Source organism: Xiphophorus hellerii, chromosome 14 (genome assembly GCF_003331165.1).
Source record: "Xiphophorus hellerii strain 12219 chromosome 14, Xiphophorus_hellerii-4.1, whole genome shotgun sequence".
In the NCBI taxonomy this organism is placed as follows: Eukaryota; Metazoa; Chordata; class Actinopteri; order Cyprinodontiformes; family Poeciliidae; genus Xiphophorus; species Xiphophorus hellerii.
The window spans coordinates 8,034,353-8,049,415 of NC_045685.1; the positions used below are offsets into that span (position 1 = coordinate 8,034,353).

Consider the following 15,063-nt stretch of genomic DNA (forward strand, 5'->3'; position numbering starts at 1 on the left):
CCAGAAGTTATTGCGATAAGCGATAATATCGTCATTTTGAGACTGTTTTCAAGTAATTTATTAATAATGGGATAATTATTCAAGTCCAACATCTAAAAGAGTAATAAACTTCAATTTTGTAAAGCGTAATTCTGGAAGACATTTTAAATTTCCAAAATAAAACATGACAACCAAAACCAAGAAATAAAACGGAAATAAAAAACGACACAAAACCAGAACCATAAAGGAAAAAGTTTATAAAGTCTCTATAAATAAAATCCTTAATTCCTGCCTGTTCATTTTCTTTAACTCGTTTTACATCAGGCTGTAAAATAAAAAACGAAAAAACAAAATCAGATTTTTTTTCTCAGCATTCTGACTTTAATCTCCGAATTATGACTTCTTTTTCAAACTTTTGATAAAAACGTTTGAACTCTGAGATTAAAGTTAAAATTCAGATTTTAAATTCCTGATTCTAGGAAAAAGTCAGAATTTTGAGATTTAAGTCAGAATCCAGATTGTTCTTTTTTCAGTGACCTTAATCCTCTTCTGTACTATAGATTCTTGTCTCCCAGATATTGTAATTGCTTGTCACTTTAATTTCAGACTTGGCAACAAAGCTTCCAAAGGAGACACGCTGTCAGGACTCTGCCGTGTTTACCGTTAGATGCTGAGCAGGTAAATCATTGTTCGCATCGATTCGCCAATCGACGGGGAAGACGCTTCCGATACTTTATGCTAACAGTAAGGAGATCCCACTTGAACATGATCATCACTGCTGCTTCTCCTCCCGTCTTCTGCTTCTCCCACTCAGCCTGATGGACCCCATCCATTTGCATTATCACACACACACCCACACACCCCCACACACACACACACACACGAAAACAAAAAAAAGACTCTGAGGAAGAGCGAGTGGAGAGAGTGGGAGGACAGTGTGTAGAGCTACGTGCGTGGTGCGGGCGTGTGCGTGTGTGTGTGTAGTCCTCTTGGGAGTTTTCTCCAGCATTCTGACACAGCCCATCCACTCTTAAACAGGAACATTATTAGAGATTAAACAAAGGGAGCACACTCTTCTTCTGTCAAAGAGCGATACAGTCCTTGCTAGCACTTTCTCCATGTGGGTGCCTGCATTATAGAAACCACTTAGACTGAGCAGGACTGACAAACTGGCTGGACGGCCCCTTGGGGGGGGGGGGGGGAGTGAGGAAGGAGCAGGACTGAAGAGGAGGAGAATAATCTTCAATCATTTTAATTGCAAAGCTTGTTAGGAGTTTTTTTTGTGCCTTATTAGCATGTTATTGTGAAGCAGCAGAATGCCTGATAGACAGCCGAGGCGGAGCAGTTATTTTCGTGGGTATATAGATGTGTGTGTTATTTAGACACCCAATAATTGATGTTTGCTAACCGTCGAAGGGAAGGTGTGAAGAAGAACTCACCGTCACCGGCAACTTCTGCTCCAACATCCTGTCACTCACGCCGGGACAACCGCAATGAATCTAATTAGCAGCTATCATTACATCCAGACGCTCTGCATCAGTCGAATGTTTCAGCTAAATGTCACATTAACGCTCTGAGATTGGATCGTTTTCACCTAAACCCAAAAGCTGCTGCCCATATTTGAGCAGAAGAGGGGCTTTTCACTGGGCATGGAGAAATAAGTTGGTCAAAACAAAGCATACATGCTCTACTACTCTCCATTTCCAGCAACCTGCCAAAAAAAAGAGATTATCTTGGTTAAAGCTCCATTTATTTAACGCTTCATCTAATCTGTGCCTTAAAGCTACTGTATTTTCAGGACAATGGGTGCAATGAATGTTATCGGTTTGACTGATAGACCAGCTCACCAATAGTCACCCCACTGTTACCAACGCAACGACTTTTTTGCTACATTTAACAACATTTTGTACAAAAAAAAAAAAAGGTATCGGTCAATATCGGAAATGACAGGTCCGGCTTTTCGAGGATCTTTATAGGCCGATCAGCTGAAAAATGTAAACCCATGTTTTGACAGATTTAAAACATTTTTTTACTTATGTTTTGTGATATGGATAGTGTGGCTTGAAACACATCCACTTTTCTCCCTCCTTATGTTTTGGTGTATGACATTTCCCAGCTTGGACTGAAAGGGTTAAGTTCGCTTTTTTTGAAGTGAGTTTGTAAAAAAATGTGGGACTCCTCAGACTAGCGGACGGCTAGCATCTTACCCGACAGCCTGAATGGCCTCTTTTCCAGGTTTAACAAATACAGATCATACTCGACAATTAGTAAGGAAAAAAAGGCAGATAATAACTTTACAAAAACTCAATCCAGGATATCTAACCTGCCTCGTTAAGATGGCGATTAAGGCAACCGTTTAGCTTGGTAGATGTGATAGCACAATGAAGAGCTCTCAACAGACTGATTGTGACTTTTGATCGCTCTTTCTGATTACTGTTATATCTGTTATTATGTGGTTTAGTTGGTCATAAATCAGCTCCCTGATGACCTGTGGTAAGAATCCCACTCCTGTGGTCTTAATTGGCGCTCGGGCGCAGCGGTAGCTACTGGATTCACACAAGCAGGCGAACGAACGCTGGGAGCCATGACAGGTGTGAGCACTGACTCCTACAGCGGCAACAGCGATCTGAGATATTTCTGTCGCAATTAAGGACTGTTTTTTTTGTTTTTTTTACAAATATAAAGATAGAACCAGAGATATATGTTTGAGGCATTTTTTGTGTTATTTTTGCACAACTGGGTTTTTATAAATTGCTTAAAATTCAACCAGATTGGGTGATTTTTATTCTTTTTTCAATCAAACTATTCAATAGAAAGAAATTTCTCTTAAGAAATATCAGAATCTGTGTAATTTATGTTTATGCCCTAATGAAATGGGAAGTCGTGGGTTACCAATTAAATGTTCCCAATAGTCGATACTAAAAATGCATTATTAGCAGTAATTCACAGTAATGTAAGGGTTGGGATGTACATGTTACTTAAAAACTGTTTGGTTTTTTACGTGTCGTGAGACTTTAATCACCTTTAACTTACCAGTGTCAGTTGGAGAATATATAAAAAAGTGATTTTAATACAGGGTTTTTTAAAATAAATGTGATTACATGACATGCTGACAACAGATTCAAAGAAACACGGGAGAAATCCTTTCCAAAAACTAAAACATGACCTGATCACCTGTTGCATCATATTCATAACACCAGAGTTTATAAACTATAATTTCACTACTTCAAAGAACAGGTAAAACATATTACCCAAATTATGTGACCTCTCCACTCCTAGCTGGTGTAGAAACACGTGAAGCCGCTCAATCTTAAGTAAATCAGCAGCTTCGGGTCGAAGTAACAACACAGAGGTTTACAGCCGAGTTTTACAGCCGTGCGTTTGTCCCTGGGCGTCACTCGCTACCTCACATTTATTTTATCGGGAAGATTTACACAGCTAAATACGTCTGATCCCTGGAGCCGCAGTGAAGAGGTAATTAAACCTGTATCTCCACCGCTCTGGCAAAACAAATTGATTTGGGGCCCTTTCGAATGAAAGACGTCGGAGGCGCGCCGACGTTGCGCCGCGTAAACGTGTTTGTTGGCCGAAAATGTGACCGAAAAAGTGGGGATGTAAACACACGCGGTGGTCTGACCTCTGTGTTGGAATAACAAAAAAGAGAAGAGGCTGCAGGGAGAAAAACTCATCTACACCTGAAGGCAAGAGACTAATTAAGTAGAGAGACGTGCCCTTTTTCTGCTTCTCCCTGGGAGACGATATATATATATATATATATATATATATATATATATATATGTGTGTATTTAGAATCAATAAAAGAGCCATTGCTATCACAGCCAGATGCACAAAGGACACCGTGTCTCATCACACATCAGCATGAGAGGGAAAGCGGAGAGGAGAGAGAAAAATCAAGGACAAGCTAAGAAATGTCTGACATCTAATCTAGCCGATGTTTACGATCAATTCAACACGTACGAAGTCAAGAAGTCAAAGCTAGCCGTTCTAATGACACGATAAATATACTGCAGGCTAAGAAGCGAAACATAAACTCAGTTTGTTGTTACCTGATCCTAGGTTTTTAAGAAGTTGCAAAAAATTTCAGTCTGAAAGAATAAAATGGCATTCAGGGTTGTTGTAGATGAAAACGGAAAAAAAATCTAAAAACGAGGAAATGTTCAGATTCATTTTAGAAATTTACGTGAAAACCCTGGAGGTTTTCCGGTGTTGTAAAGTCGTAAATTTGCAAGAATGTCGGAAAACTGTGCATTTCCGCATAAAAATGCAGAAATTTTCAAATTCCTTTCAGAAATTTCCAAGAAAACCTCAGATATTCTCCGATGTCCTACAGTCAAAAAATTAATGCTTATAACCCCCCCAGAAATTTTCAAATTCCTTTCAGAAATTTCAAAGAAAACCTTGGATATTTTCTGATGTTTAAAAAGTGATACGTTTGCAAGAATGTCACAACATATCTTTGTTTTAATATCACGTCTTGGTGCAGTTGGTAGAGAAGGTGCACAATGTGAAGAAGCTACCTTGTCCTGGGTTTGATTCGTGGGGTCGGACCATTTGCGCACACACTGAGAAAACACATTTATCTTGCTACAAAAAAAAAAAAAAATCTAAATGTGTAAAGTTGTCAATATTTGTGTCACTGCCAGAACTTTTGACCAAGATTGAGAACAGTTTCTGGTTTCTTTGTCTGGATTCTTGCTTTGAACATCCTCTCTGGCTGAGCCGGTTTCATTTGTCCTTGGATTAGTTTATGCTCTGCGCCTCAGCAGACTTAAAGAGCTTTGTTTTTCTTCCAGCCTGCCTGCCTGCCTGCCTGCCTGCCTGCCTGCGGATAGTGTCTCTGCATCTGGCTCGCTCGTCCAATCCCTCCATCCGTTACACTCCATTCACTCATCCTCTGAGACATAATTGCATGGGTTCAAAGAAAGGAAAGAAGAAAAGAACGGCATTGAAAGAATACCTTCTGAAGGGATTTTTGTGGAATTGTCCCTTTAAATGTTTAAAGTTACCTTCTCCAGCAGAGGAAACAACAGAGGAAACTCCCTTCGACTCTGAAGTAGAAAATCCGACCACCAGTCGGGAGGCAGATCCTTGTTCTAAAAAATCTGTAGCTGATGTAAAATACTTCAGTCCATGTTTGACCCACTGCGATTCATATGCCTGTCTAATTCTGAGTTTGTTGTACTAACAAAACACAAAACGAGCTGCGATTTGACGAATCTCAAACTGAGTCTCTGTTCCAGTTCCGGCTTGAATAGATTTTATTAGCGTCAATTGGACGAAACAGAAGAAATGTCAACTTTGGACTGGCAACTAGCATCCAACAGTTTCTGTAAATGTTAAAAATGTTTAAAAACCATTCCTGTTTTACGCTGCATGCCCAAAAGGCTGCCAGATGGAGGATTTAAAAGTTGTCAGAGCCTCTTTAAGGATTGTGTAACCGAATGTTATTGGGAAGGCAGGCAACAATTGCTAATTATGCTAGTCTGTCGACGCAACATGCTAATGCGAGAACAACTTCCTTTTTGTACTTCAAAATAAACTTGTTGAACACACAAACTGCTTAAAACATTCATCTTTATATCTACTGATAGTTTACATTTCCTTTACCAGATGAAGGATTGTATGTTACTTCCACTGTAACATACAATACTATCCCATTTTATTATCGTAGCGTCATGAGATATTGCTACATACACAGCAGACAAACGTGACTGGATGAAGAAAATTGTGGAGGTCAATGAAGAAGGAAATTCTTTTAAACAGGAAGTGGACAGGCAATAAAAAAAAATCAGACTTTTTCTTTTACCATTAGCTTGGTTCAGGGCTAATTTACTAAAATGACTGGTTCTTTTTTTTTTTTTATCAATAATGGATTAACTACATTTTGAATCAGCAGACACGAGACATGGAGTGAAAATGACAAATAATTTTAACTCGGGGGACCAAGTAGATTAGCAGACCACACCGCGCCGCTGCTTCAATCGTCAGGCTTTTGGCGACAAGTGATTTATGTCAGCGAGGGCACGCTAAATATTAGCCCTAAAAACGAGCAACTGCTTTTGTGTCAAATGAGCTCATCAATAAAAGCGGAGCTGAGTGAGCCCAGAGAAAGCACGGCGAACTCCACCTCATCAGTTATCAGCGCGCCCTGCTCCCCATGCACGCTCACGCAGAGGAGCGAGAACTGAGCTAATTTCAGTGAAGCCATCACAGTTGGCTGGAAGCTGTAAATTTTTCAGAGTGAAAGACAGCTTAAGAGTAAAAAAACAAAACAACAAAAAAAAAAACAGGCAAAGAAGGGAAGGAAGAGAAAAAGAAAGAAAGCAGGCGAGAACGTATGTGTGTGTGTGTGTCTCTTTAAATAGACACCCTCAGACGCAGAGGCAGAGAGGAGGACAGAGAGGTGAACATGACAGGAGGGAGAGAGGAAACCAGGCGTCCGCTGGAGGGACATAATTAACAAATCCGAGTTCGTGTGTGACGGGTGATGTGACCATGTTGTACCTACTGTGTGTCTGCCTGATTTAGTGTCTCTATTTGTGCGCTCGGGAACAGATGGTGCCAGCGAATCCTCGACGCAGGCAGGTTTTGTTTGAGCCCGGCAAAAGCACATGTTCAGTCTCTCCCTTCGCTCGTACTTTCATGACGTTAGATTATGAGTACAGCAGCGCCTGCGTGTTTGTGTGTTGTGATCTTGTTTTAGAGAGATCCGACTGTGTGTGAGCTAAGCTAATCAAAAAGGATGGTGCTACGTTATAGAGTGAGATGGATCTAACAAGAGTGAAATATTGTTGTGATATTTGGTTTGACTTGACCTCAAAAAGCAGCAACGTCCAATATCATCTCCTTCCTAAAAGAAGTCATTTTGTTGCCAAAAGTGATTTTTTTAGTGATATTTTGGCAACCCATCCACCCCCCAAAAAAAACAAACAAAAACACAAAAACAGGTAGTGGTTTTCTCCAAAAAGTCTCTTTTGGCACAAAGATATTCATGGTTAGGTTAAATATTCTCTTGTACTATTTTAGTTTATGTTTTCTCTGACATTGCAAGTAAGGCAGAAGTGGAAAAAACCCAATAAAGAAATTACTTTGAAAGTGAGAACGTTAGAGCGATCACCACAGGCTTTTTAAAAATGTGACTGACACCCAAAACTTAAATTTGTGACGCGTACAACAGGTGAAAACTGAGCAGACAATATACATTTTTCTAAAACATTAACATGAACAGAGCATGAACGTTTCCCACAAATTACATTCTGGTTAAGTCACAGTGAAAATGCATATTTTAGATTTTAAATCTTATGAGCTGCTCACCCTCAGGATACGCTGTTTCAGACTCCTCTGTGTTTTCTGTCGGTCGTGTATGAAGACCTTCAGGAGCTTCTGAGGATTTAACCTAAAATAAACCAGGGGAAACAATTAAGTGATTAAACAACATAATAACTATATTTGGATTTTTATGTCACATTTGGAACAATGTAGCAATTATCTTCGGGGAAAACAACAACCCTGAAAGAAAATACATTTCGATCTCCAATAACTAAGTACGCCTCTTTTTATAGGGATTGTTAAATGATTTTTGGTGATAATGAGAAAAGCAAACTTCTCTTGAAATAACTATATCACATTTTCTCAAGAAAAAAAAGACTTTTCTAATCTCAAGCTAATGAGAAAATTTAACTATAAACACAGTGTCATTATCAGGAGGTAATGAGACACGAAAGCTTTGTTTCTTAAGATAACACATTGTTCTCAAAAGTGAACCCAAAACCGTGTGCTTTTTGTAAAATGTTGAGAAAAACCAGAGGTACTACTTTTCCTGAAACTCTATAAGGAACACAATCAGTCTTTAAGTTGGTTTTTCTTGTCTCATAAATTGATGATTCTAAAGATTTCTTATTGCCTTTGGGCTTCTGTAGTTTTCCTTTCAACTTCCCGTCAACCGCTTTGGTGAACTCATCTGTCATCGTAAAATAAAAAAGAAATCCTCGTTTGATATGTTCATCTGACTGCAGCAGCTTACATCAGTCTGGAGAAATAAAGGCATTTATTTCATCCAACTGTTGTTACCATGGCGTCCAAAGAAAAAGTCTTCAGGGTAAAACAGGTAGATAGAGCAAAAAGAAACAACAATAAAATGCAAAACACACCTGAGGAAACCCATTTAACACCTGGAGAATAATGTTATTGTATTTGAAGTCTATAGGAACGCAGAGCACTCGAGGCAATACAACAAACCCACAACAAAAGTGAAGGATAATTTGTTTACAGCAAAAGAAAATGTTGAACAAACTTTAGAAACCACAAAAAAGTATCTTAAAGTGAAATTACCGTATTTTTCGGACCGTAAGCCGCACCCACAAAGTTTTTTTTGTTTGTTTTTTTTAAAAACTGGAAACGTACGTAGACAAGACGGGCTATAAGCCGCTGGTGTCTCCGCCGCTCTCTGTTTTCCACAAGGACGCAGCCCTGCGTCGCCAACGCCGAACCATGGATTCGTTCACGTCGAGCTTACGTGTAGCTGCTATCGATCTGATCGACAGCCTTCAACTTAAAAGCTGCATCATATGAACTTCTTCTTGTGGTTTCCATGATGAGGACGTACGAGTTTGAAAACATTTCTCCGTCGTGCCTGCTGCTAGCATGTGCTTGTTCTAAAACGAACGTCAGCACTTTCTTCTTTGATTTCAAATTTTGACTTCCAATGATTCACTTCCTGCTAAAGAGCCCTCTGGTGGTTGAAGAAAAATCCACAGAAAAGCTGCAACAGGATATAAGCCGCATGATTCAAGCTGTGGGGAAAAAGTAGCGGCTTATAGTCTGAAAAATACGGTAATTAGATTTCATCTACTTTACCTACATGCCAGTATATGTTGGATTGTCATTCCAGCTTTAATAAAAGTCAAGTCAAAGTACTCTTCTTTAATCCGAATGCAGTTTACTATGAAAAAAAATGTTAAGTGAGTTTGGTTTAATCAGGCGCCACCATTACTGTAAATATTGTGTAATACAAAATTCTACACTGCTGATGTGGAAAAATTTCACTGCAAAAACACAAAATATTACCAAGTACTTTTGGTCTAGTTTTTAGTGCAAATATCTTGACGCTTGAAATAGGACAAAACTAACTTACAAGTAAGTTTTCAGCAACATACAGGAGTTTGTTTTAAGTCAAATCATTAGAATTGATGAAAAAGGAAAAAGTATTTGTTCCACTGGCAGATTATTTCACTTATAGCAACATTACAAGTGAAATAATCTACCAGTGGAACTAGTCATTTTTCATCAAAATTAAGGAATTATTGACTTAATACAAGTTCCAAAGTTTCAAACTCATGACTTGTGGCTTCAACGCTACAATGCTGATTACAATTCAAACATCCTCAACCGCATTGTTTACCGTCAGCGACCAAATGTAGCGAGCGCACAAAACGGCAATGTTAACAACTTAAACATGGGTTGCGTGACAAAAGATTGTCTCTTTCGAATAATTGCCTTGTATAAAAATGTCAATGATGCGTTGATTCTAATGAATCTTGATCCATTTTGTTCGTGTCTGTTCAAATCACGTGCTCCGTTCGGCAGCAGCCTCTTTTCTCAGTAGAAAGAAGCAGTGCTCCAGGTCACCAGCTCTCCCTAGTTAACCAATTAGCTGTGTGTTGAATTGTTTAATCATAATGATGTGTTAAATATAGAGGAAAAACTCTTAATATTTGGGAATATAACAGGATTTTCAGAGAAATAGGCTCGGCCAATTCAAGGCCTTGTCGTTCTGTTTTACTGATGTTTTCGAGATGCAAACATCATCTCTTCTTTTGAACTCAGACGTCCGTTTTACTCCGTACAACAAGCAGCCTATGTGTTCTGACAACATTCATCAGCGCAGACTTGAGGCCGTTATTGTGTTTCATCAAAGTGCAGATTTTCTTTGTGCGTCTTTATTTGTCGGCTTATTGTTCTCCTTCGCTAGCTGTCAACTGTTCATTGGTCGAAGACAGAAACAAAGCTTCACATGGCGTCTTTGTTTGAAATATTTATTTATTTTTTATTTTTTTTGAAATAGGCTTTTAAGATCTGGTCCTAGAAAGCCTGGAACAAAACAAAAGACATAAAAATATTGGAGAAGTGCTAAGGCAGTTTCAGGATTTCACAAAGACTGAGGGTAATTTACAGAGATTTGGGAAAGCATTTTACTTTGTCATAATTGTGTATGATGATGCAACCACTAATTTCAGGGTATTAAAATCTTATGGAAAAGATCAACACAAAGTAGTTAGTAATTGTGAAATAGAAGAAACATACACATGGTTTTAACTTTAAACTATCTTTTAACAAAGACCAATTCAGACGTCTGCCTATTTGAGGTTCAGCATTTGTGGATTTTACTGTGGTCTGTTACGCCAAAGTATTCATGAAAAAAGAAAATGCAGCATGTCTATGTTGACATATATTTGGTGTTTGCACTATGAAAATAGGCAGTTATAATTGTTTAGCTATTTGCAGGTAGCTGTTGTTCCTAAATACCACAAATGTGGAGGGTTCACGTTATTAGGACCCACACTGTTAAAACAAATCCCTTGACGTATGAAGACTGTTGAGGTATATCACCTTTTGATGAAGCATTTTGTGAAATAAAATGATTTTGAAGTTGATGTAATGCCTAAAACATTTCTTCTCTCTCTTGGTAAGAATATTTCAACTTATTCTGAGTCCTTGACGTCTGCTGTCAGCCAGTTCTTTTCATTCGTCTCTGGATCACCCTCTCCTTTTAAAAAACAGAAACAAAAACTTTTGAGAAAATGTGAAAAAAAAATCTACTTTTCCCAAACACCTTTCTAATGCAGACGTGGCATAAACTCCGACTTGTGCGTCCTTCTGGGTTGCCGGGTCAGTGAAGTGGAGATGAAGATGGATGGACACTCTACCAAGTCGCCAAACAAGTTTGGTCCACTTGTTTAAAACTGCTCTGCATTGTTTCCAATCATGGGAACATCTTTTATCTTTCAGCAACAGTTTTTTCCACTTATTCAGCAAACGGTAAACATCCAACAGCCCTCCAGGCTCAGAGTAAACTCCCTAAAGACAGGCAGCACCTTAGTGAGTCACCGCCGGCGATCCATTTTGGCAGAGAGAGAGAGACAGAACGAGAGAGGACTAATAAACCCGAAGGAACCTGGAGCACAAGCTGGTTCCAAAAAATTGTAAACAGTGTCTGACCCAAAATGGAGGCAGTCCCTAAGCTGTCCTCTGATGAGGCTGTTTCTCTGGCGCCCGACCTCCAGGCTTCCCTTTCTTGGGACCTCGTTCATGAATTCTTCTAAGCTTTCCTTCAGACTCGAGGCACAAATCCAAATTGTCCCTGTAAACTGTGGGCTTGCTTTTCAAGACGGGGAAACCATCTGATGAGGTTACATCTGCCTTACCTGAAGAAAACCTGAATATACATTCTGGAAACATTTTAGGATCTTCTTCAGGAAGTTTTAGATTCCTTGTTTATGTCTTGTTAGTAAATGAATCAATTTGGTAAATGAATCAAATACGTTGCTAATTATTTATTTCAGAGCCACCCTAGTCATCCAATTAACAATTTAAGTTAATTTACAATTCTAATAAGCAAATCATGTTTATAAACTTTCACTGTCCTCTAATTCAATTCATTCCATTAAGTGTTCAATGAGGTTCCCTGAAGGAGAATTTACCATTAGTTAGGCGGACTTTGTGGAAAAAAGGTGATGGACACGTTTTGTGTATTTCATAGAACTATTTTAACCTGTTCAAGGAAGAATAATAGGTCATCTTTAATAGAGAGATATTTATCCTACCATCTCCACAACACATACAAACCCAGTAAAATACACTGAGGCTTGTCAATGCATCGTGACAAAATGTGTAAGACTGTGGAGGGTACAAATACTATCATACAAGATTGTCCATGCCCGTACATGGCCAAATGGATTCTATTCAAACTCACCTCTGGGGCGCTAATACCCTGGTGGCGCAGGGGGTTAGCACGCCCCACGTTTGGAAGCCTTAGTCCTCGACGCGGACGTCGAGGGTTCGACTCCCGGTCCTGGCGACCTTTGCCGCATGTCCTACTGTCGCAAAAAATACGAACCACTAGCGCCGCAAAAACTCTTCGGAGAAAAAACCCCACCTCTATGGTCTCCATGGAAGTGATCACCTGCACAGCCCTGAATTGTCCTGCCGTCCTGGAACAATTCCACCAGGTGCCATTTTGGCCACTTTGAAGGTGCTCATTTCAGATTTCATCAGCGACCTCACACTGTCAAAGGTCAAACTGATTCCACCTTCGAGTCACCAATCGTCACTTGTAACAAGAGCTGCTCTCTCTGAGACCAGCTGCCAACATTCAGTGGGAGGTGCATAAGGTCAAGTGTATAATCAGGGGCAGGCTTGTCATTTTCTTCCACATCCACAAGGTTACGGACCATTAATCTGTCCCAGGAGTCCGACTGTCACCTTTGAGTGTTGCGGTAATGGCCTCGCATCCGAGGTACAAAGAACGCCTAACGTGGTCAAGTTGAAAGGTCACAGTGTTTGAACTTGCAAAAGAAGTTTGGAGTGAGTTGCTGATGCACATATGAATCTGTCCAAGGTAAACTTTTTTTTCCACAGAGCAATGGGACCACATATCTAAGTGTTTATATGCTACACCCAGCTCAGGGTACCTTAAGTTGCATTAGATTTGGTCTAAATTAGCAAAACTAGCATAAATACATTCTCAAAACACATTTTACAAAGAGCATATACTGAGATCTTCTTAAGAACAAGACAGATCTCTAAAATACAGATTCGTTTAGGAGAGTGGAAAAAAAACATGGGTAATGCAAGAAACATTAATGTTTAGCCATCTTTTAGACATTAAAGTTATGTTTAAAACATCACATTTTAATTTCTAATGTCGTCTTTTTATCATCCTCTTACAATAAGAGAAACATCAAGAATTCAGATGGTGACAAATCGGATTTCAGTTGGGTTAGCCCTAAACAGTACACAACCAGTTGGAAACTCAAAAATCTGATCTTTCTTAGATCAGTAAAAGCACCACCAGACTGGAGTGACAACTTCCCTCTTTGCAGTGGCTGCTTTAAAGTTCAAGGTCCTAAACAGTTCTATGTTTAATAAGAAATCTGTTTCTCAGGACCAACAGCAAACAAAATGAAATACTATTTACACAATAAATGATCAACCACACAATAAAAATGACTAAATTCAATGGCATGGCAAAAATATATCACAATTTTTTAAGGTACTGAGTATAAAATCCCAGATGATGCTCTGAGAGGCAAGAAACTATGACCAAATGTTTCTAAGACACTGTGGGATATTGTTCCTTTCATTCAAAAGTTTGAATAGATACCAGGAAGTCCAAACTGAGTACAGTAATAATGTTTTACTCTCTTGTGCCGCCAATTCCTATCTTTTGTGGGACATGCTGGGTTGAGAAATGCTGACAGCCTCTTGTAAATCTCACAACCAAAGTCAGGCTTTATATTCTCAGGAGAGTACACAGAGATTGATGTTTAGTACTGTTAGTCAAGCTAAACATGCTATATGCTAATATAAATTGCTAAAGAAAGTTTGAAATGACAATTACTTCTTTTGTCTTTGTGATTATTAGCAAACTCCAGGACAGGTCGGACTCGGGATTCTGTGGCGCATTTATTAAGCTAACAATGCATCCCTCACAGAGTAAACCAGAAGAGAAAGCACAATATAAAGTTGTGTTAATCTTCTTATTATGGTCTAAATTGAGGAGTTGCTAGCTTAATTTGTTGTGGGTAGAAAAAAGTTCATTAGACTGGACAATGCGCACACAGCCCCGCCCTGCTCCTCTCCTATGAATCACTCATCCCAGATGATTTGCACCTGACTCACCTTGCAGTTACAACAAGCGACTAAATAGAGCTGGAAGGCGATAAATGTTCAAAACTGAAAAAGTTTCACTGCTTACTCAGATTATGCTCTCCAATCGAAAGCCGCAAAAGCTTAATTCAAATAATATGACGGGTTTACTTCGGGCTCGCGCCGAGTCAGGCTGGATTGTTTTTTGTCTCGATCTAAACTTTACTTGATTTTGACCACTCAGAGAAGTGAGAAATAAGCTTAAAAGTATATTTATGTATGCTTATTGGTACGAACGCTGGAGACTGTAACAATCTCTAGTTATTACTGGCCTATCTTTTCTTATTCATTGCTTTTTTTTGTTCAAATCAACCAATAAGAGCAACAGAAAAGGCAAGCACAAGTAGCTGAGATCCGTCCAAGGCAGCCACCTTGAACCTGCCTGTTATTACAGGAAGTTATCAGCAAAAGCAGCCAACATCTGCCCTTACACTGTAAGAACAAGGGTCAAAGCCACTGCAGTGGACAGCAGGAGTAAAATAAATGTATGTGTCACACTCTCATTTCTATGCAGTGAAGAGGTTACGACTATAAATTTTCAACTAAACTTTCCAACCTTGTTTCCAACCTTGTCTGGATAAACAGCTACCCTACTTGGTATTCACAGAATAATTTAAAAGCTTAAAAGTCTCGTACAAATGCACAAGGTTAACAACAAGCATTGTAGGACGGGGCAGAGGAAGTGCTTCCTGGAATTAAAATATAGCTTGAACCAATCAAAAGATTTGGCTCAAGCAGCAGCAGTCAACGCTGCAAGCGCTCCATTGGGAAGCAGAAGCTCATACATGGTCTGCTTTTACAATATCTGAGAAAGAATTGGCTTTAATGTTTCAGGTCACATGATAAAAGTCCTCACGGGGGTCTAAGGTTTTTTTATTCTTTAAAGGAAATAAAAATTAATTTATCGCAAATTACTTCAAATGGTAAATGAGCTGAATTTAAAAGGTGGTTTTCCAGTCATTTTGACCATTCACAGCCTTTACACTAGAGTCACATTCACGCCCACAAACACACACATTAATACACAGATGTGCAGATCGGTAGACAACTTGGGGCTAGGTGCCTTGGCCAGCGGACAGGAGGAAGCGGAAATCAAACCTACACCCTTCCAATCAGAAGACGACTACTCGGCCCACA

General features: G+C 39.3%; 1 protein-coding gene across 1 annotated transcript in view; it reads right to left on the bottom strand.

Annotated features, from left to right (window-relative positions):
- htr2cl1 (5-hydroxytryptamine (serotonin) receptor 2C, G protein-coupled-like 1) overlaps positions 1–15,063 on the bottom strand; it is a 132,014-nt gene that overhangs the window by 77,027 nt on the left and 39,924 nt on the right. The window contains exon 2 of the mRNA XM_032584075.1: positions 7,315–7,396. The gene's annotated coding sequence lies outside the window, so the exon portion shown is untranslated. The remainder of the gene's footprint in view (positions 1–7,314; positions 7,397–15,063) is intronic.